Raw genomic sequence first — 6,000 nt, 5'->3', positions numbered from 1 at the left:
GGGGGGGGGGGGGGCTGGAGAGATGGCTCAGGGGTTAAGAACACTGGCTGCTCTTCCAGAGGACCTGAGTTCAATTCCCAGCAACCACATGGTGGCTCACAACCATCTGTAATGGGATCTGATGCCCTCTTCTGGTGTGTCTGAAGACAGTGACAGTGTACTCATATACATTAAATAAATAAATCTTGAGAGAGAGAGAGAGAGAGAGAGAGAGAGAGAGAGAGAGAGAGAGAGAGAGAAATGGTCTGGGTGTGGTGACGCAAGCCTCTAATGCTGACAGAGCAGGCAGGCAAACGCCTGCATTGATGGCCAGTCCATCGCTACATAGTGAGTTTGAGGCCAGCCAGGGACACATCGCAAGAAGTTATTTCTATAACAACAATTACTACAAACTTTAATTTAAAATGAAAGGAAGAAGGTATATTTTGGTTTGTGTTTTCAAAGGTATCAATCCATGATCATTTAGCTTCCTACGTTCCAGGGCATGGTGGCAACCAGGAAGCAGAGAAGAGGTTAGCACGCAATTCTTTGGAGGACATTTCAGGTCCAAACCAAAACACTGAGGGATGGTGGGAGTGCATGTGGACCCGGGTGTTGGGAAGGAAGGGAGAAGGTAGAGAAGGGAGTGCCAGTGTGATACAATGGGAAGAGTGGAAGGCTCTCTGGGACTCACTGGGCCAATGGTCCAAAGCCCCAGGGTAGGAAGAGAGCTCTGTACAGCTCTGTGCATGCCCTCTGAGAGCTGTGTGGCTCTGAGCATACCCTCGGCATTCCATCAGTTCCCATACCTGTTCTTCAAGCTTTCAGCTACAGCCACCTACAAATATCTGAAGCTTTCTTTGGCTTCAAGGACCCATTGCCCTATCTATGCAGACAGAAAGAACTGGAAAGTTAGTGCCACCTTGGGGCAAGGGTCACCTGATAACTGGCCCGTCATACGTAAGTCTTCATTCTCAGGCATGATAGCTCTGACAAGTCTTCCTGCTCACCGTGGAGCGCTCTCTGGCCCCAATGTACCCTACTCTGTAACACCCCTAGTCCCTCTTTTCCTCTCACAGATGAAGTCCTACCTCTGCCTTCCTTGTTTCAGGTTCTGCCTGGTTGGAAGCCGACCTAAGATCCAGGGGAAAGAACATAATACTGTCAGGTCCAAAGGAAACTCCATTTCCCCAAATTCCAAAAGGCAGAAGGGACAAATGACTACCTGTGGTACCTACCAGCATACCATAGCACTTGCTGGCCCCCAGGCTCCCTCAGTGAGTGTCACATGTACCTGTTACACATTTCAGAGTCCCTGCTAGCATCCCAGCACCCAGCACCTCTTCCCCACCCTAAACTCCAGGTCATAGGCTCCCCTCCCCCAGCTACCCATGCTCCTCACTATAACCCTGTATTTTGGCTGCGGGCCATCTTTTTGTTGTCCTCGATCTCTCTCTCTCTCCCTCTCTCTCTGTCATCACCCTCTGCCACCAGGTAGGGCACATTTCCCCTGGTGCTATAAGTCGTATGTTTTCCTATGCAGCACATACCCTTTGAAAGGTCCGTCTGAACACCCCCCCTTCTCTATATCTCTGTCTCTGTATCTGTGTCTGGATCTCTCTCTCTCTCTCTCTCTCTCTCTCTCTCTCTCTCTCTCTCCTCTCCTCTCCTCTCCCTCTCACTCCCTCTCCCTTCCTCTCTCTCACCCCCTCTCTCCCTCTACTCCCACTCTCTACTCCCGCCATGTCCCCACTCCACTCTGAGATAGCCTTTGCCCCTCACCTCTAATAACTCTCATACATTAAATTTGTTACGCAGTGTGAGCTATGCAGCCTGTCTTGGCCCGGACCTGCCAAGGTAAATCTCTCCGCTAACTGCTAACACCTTCCTCTCTGCCTGCTCTCCTGTGCTCCACGGCTGCTGCTCATGTTCAGTCTCCTGCTTTCTCCATTATCTGTTGCATGACATCATTCTTCTTAAAGCAATTCCCTCCTCATTCTGTGCTGCCAGCCATATATCCATCTGTCCTTATCTATGAGACTGCAGATAATCAAAAGCTGTTAACCTAAAAATCATTTCATGAGGCCTAATCGTGACTGTATAGTCTGGATGGTTTTGGTCTTCACATTTACTTGTTTCTAATAGACATATTCTTTGTAGTAAGCATGTATGATTTTTATGAAAACAACTGTGTTAATTTTTTTCCCTTAAAAAGCAAAGACTAGAGGTTGTGGGGGGGTGAGTGGGATATTGGTCAAATCCTACAAGCCTGCAGCTGTTTGCTGGATACATTCAGAAGACCCGTGCACAACGTGGTAACTGCACTAGTGACACTGTCTTGTATACTTGAGATTGACTAAAACGCGTGCTTAAGTATTTTTGTTACAAAAAACAACGGGTGACCAAGTGAGGTGACAGATGCATTCATTAGCTCGGCGGTGACCATTTCATGACTTACACACATACCGAAGCTTCACGGTGTAGGCTGGGAATATATATAATTTCAATAGTTAAGCATATGAATAAACAAGCAAGTGAAAATGAAAAGATGAGAAGACCACCATGGCCATGTCAACATGTGAATCAGTAATTCATTCTAGATGGCGCGGACAGAGAAACCACGATCCTTCCATTCTAACTCTTCATGTCAATAGAAACGTCTCTCCATTCCTAGCAAACAAAACTGTTTTTGAAGTTGATAATATGTAATACTGATGAGAGATAACAAATAAAAAATGAGAGATAGGCAGTTTTAAATAAAACAAGGTGGGGGGTGATTAAAACAGTAAGTTGGTGAAAACTTTGAGACAGACAAAATAACAGTATAAATCAGAGGCTTTAAAGATCTTGGTGTAGTTCTCCAGTAATTCTGTTATTTAGCCTGGGGCTGGTTTCAAAGACCCCAGCGTGAGAGCCACCAGGACTCATCCAAAGACGCCTGAGTCAGTATCTCTGTTCCTTGTGGCTGGGAATGGGACAGTGACGAGCTCTCCTTCATATGTTAAGCTTACACTCTACAGGTGTGAGAGAGTTGTCATTAATGTCAATTTCTTAGCAAGGAATAGGCTCTGTTCCCCACATCGGGAATATGCATCCGTAAGCAGCACCAAAACATGGTCCTTGTAGTCATGGAGGTTGTTGCTGTTGTTGTTGTTATTGTTATTATTATTATTAAATTCAGACATTCTACATAAACAAATTTACTGACATGTGATTTGTCAGAAAATTAAGATTCAATGATCTTTCAACAATGACAGAGGTACTGCTCACTCTGTGCTGTCAGATAAAAACAGCTATGATCCATTTATACACACACACACACATAAACACAAGTTTAAAAACTAAATGAAAAATAAACATGTTTATGGGGGGTTCTACCCCACTCTAGCCTATATAGACTAAAGACACAGACTTGGTATTTTATTTATAAGCTGTTGACACTGTGCTAGGCAGGCTCTGAGCTGTTCTAACCTACATTCCAGCCACAGGCCCTGAGTCACTTGCTGTTTGCCTCTCACCCAGCTTGCTCTGCTCCATGTGTGTCCTCAGGGCAAGCTTCTCTTGGCCCTGTGCTCACAGTCCATCCTGCCTTATGGCAACCTCCTTCTTCCTTTCCTATGTTGTCCTACTTGAGACATCCTACCTAATATGACATTCCTCTTTCCTCTCTCTTCTACCCAGTCCCAGGCTCTAGCCTTTTATTACCCAATAAGAGATTATCGGGGAGCATTCTTTACAGCACATTGGTTAATACATGTCCATGTCCAGACTGCAACCTAATCTTGGGGCACAGAAGTCTGCATCTGAATACACAGCACACAAGACCAACCCCAAAACATACACAAAAGTACTGATTTTAGTTTTCTCTGAAAACAGGATTGTAGATTATTTCTATTTTCTTCTGTGTCCTTGGTTGTTGTTGTTGTTTTAAGACTAAACATGAACTACTGACAAAACCAGAAGTAGATGCAATGTTTTAAAAAATTGATCCAAGTACCAGGGGAAATGGGAGATCGATTCCAACGTCATTTTCACCCTTTAAGATATACTTTGATTTAGCAGCATCTGCAAACGGGCTATATTCATTCCTGTACAAACCTGAGAGCTTTCAGTTCCATTTTTGTAACTTTTTTTTTAAATTTCAGTCTAAAGGAAACAGGCTTTAAAATTTTTTTCTTTTTCTGTTTGGTTTTTCAAGACAGGGTTTCTCTGTGTAGTCCTGGTTGTCCTGGAACTCACTCTGTAGACCAGGCTGGCCTCGAACTCAGAAGTCCACCTGCCTCTGCCTCCCAAGTGCTGGAATTAAAGGCGTGCGCCACCACTGCCCAGCTAAAAATTTTTATGAGGTCAAAAATATTCTTAACATTTTTTTTAGTCCTAAGGTGTTTTTTTTTTTAAATCAGATTTTACTATACTTTTTATGAACTTGGAATGGAAAACATAACTGTCATGTAAAATATTAAAGAAGTAAAGAATATAGAAAACATACCCATAATTCCAGCTCTTCTCCTTATCACACACAGAGAAACACATACCTATCACTGTTTATTATAATACTTCCTGTACTATTTTGCATCTTGTCTTCTCTCTCTCCCTTCTCCCCTCTCCCCTCTCCCCTCTCCCCTCTCCCCTCTCCCCTCTCCCCTCTCCCCTCTCCCCTCTCCCCTCTCCCCTCTCCCCTCTCCCCTCTCCCCTCTCCCCTCTCCCCTCTCCCCTCTCCCCTCTCCCCTCTCCCCTCTCCTCTCACCAAAACATTTTAGACAAACTTCCATGTCCTCTCATTCAGAGCAGTGTCACCTTTGTAATGACTGCACTGTACATGGATGGAAATTCCTTTGTTTAGTTAAAAAAAAAAAATTCTCCTGGTTTACTCATTGTAAGACTTGCTGTTGCGTCAGAGTCTATGGCCTCAGGTGTGTTTATAATTGGCTCTGACTTCCTTCCTGAAAGCTCCCATCTGTCCCTTCTTTGTCTTAAAATTTCTAGGATTCCTTTTTTCTTATAAAAAAATAATTTAATGATTCATTTATTTTATGGGCATAAGTATTTGGCCCACACGTTTGTCTGGTATCCCTGGGACAAGGGAGAATCACAATTGTGAGTCACACTGTATGAGAGCTGGGAACTGAAATCTGATGCCCTGCAAGAGCAGCAAATGATTTTAACCTCATGATAACATTTTTCATTCTTTCTTCTCAGTACTTCCTGTCCTGTTTCTTCTTCTTTTTTTCCTTTTCTTTCTTTCTTTCTTTTTTTTTTTTTTTTTTTTTTTATGAGACAGGGTTTCTCTGTATAGCCTTGGCTGTCCTGGAACTCACTCTGTAGACCAGACTGGCCTCGAACTCAGAAATCCACCTGCTCCTGCCTCCCAAGTGCTGGGATTAAAGGCATGAGCCACCACTGCCCAGCTTCCTGTTCTGTTTCTTATGTTGGCCTTGGCTATCACCCACAGGCTAGTAGCAAACAGCTCTGAAAATGGTCATTTGTTAGGATTTAAATTTGTATGTTAATAGACTGGTTGCCAGTTGATGAACTTTTGAGAACTGCATCACAAAGGAGCTCATATCACTCATCCATTAATGAGTTTACAGATGGCTGGACCAGTAGGAGGCAAGGCCTCACAGTGACGCTATGCCTTTGGAAGACTGACTCTTGTCCCTAGACCCTTCCTCTGCCCCTACCCTCTTGTTTTCTGTCTTCCACGAGGTGTGCAACTTTGCTCTGCCTTGCCACAGCCCAGAAACAATGGAGCAACCAAATGCAGATTGAAATTCTGAAGCTGTGAGCCAAAATAAATCTTTCCTCCACTCAAATGGTTTCTTCTGGATATTTCGTTCCAGAGATGAAAAATGACTAGCAAACCACCAGCATAATTTAGGTATAATTTGATCTTTGGGGTTCTAGAATGATTAACAGACCCAAGTTATCTACCTAGTTGGGGCCAACCTGGAACCATTTGTTCTCAAGCCCTCTCTTGCCTTTACTTAACAATACACTCTGGCAATGGTGACTTCAGGGTGC

The sequence above is a fragment of the Arvicanthis niloticus genome, chromosome 14 (genome assembly GCF_011762505.2).
Source record: "Arvicanthis niloticus isolate mArvNil1 chromosome 14, mArvNil1.pat.X, whole genome shotgun sequence".
In the NCBI taxonomy this organism is placed as follows: domain Eukaryota; kingdom Metazoa; phylum Chordata; class Mammalia; order Rodentia; family Muridae; genus Arvicanthis; species Arvicanthis niloticus.
Note: the sequence above shows the minus strand (reverse complement) of the source record.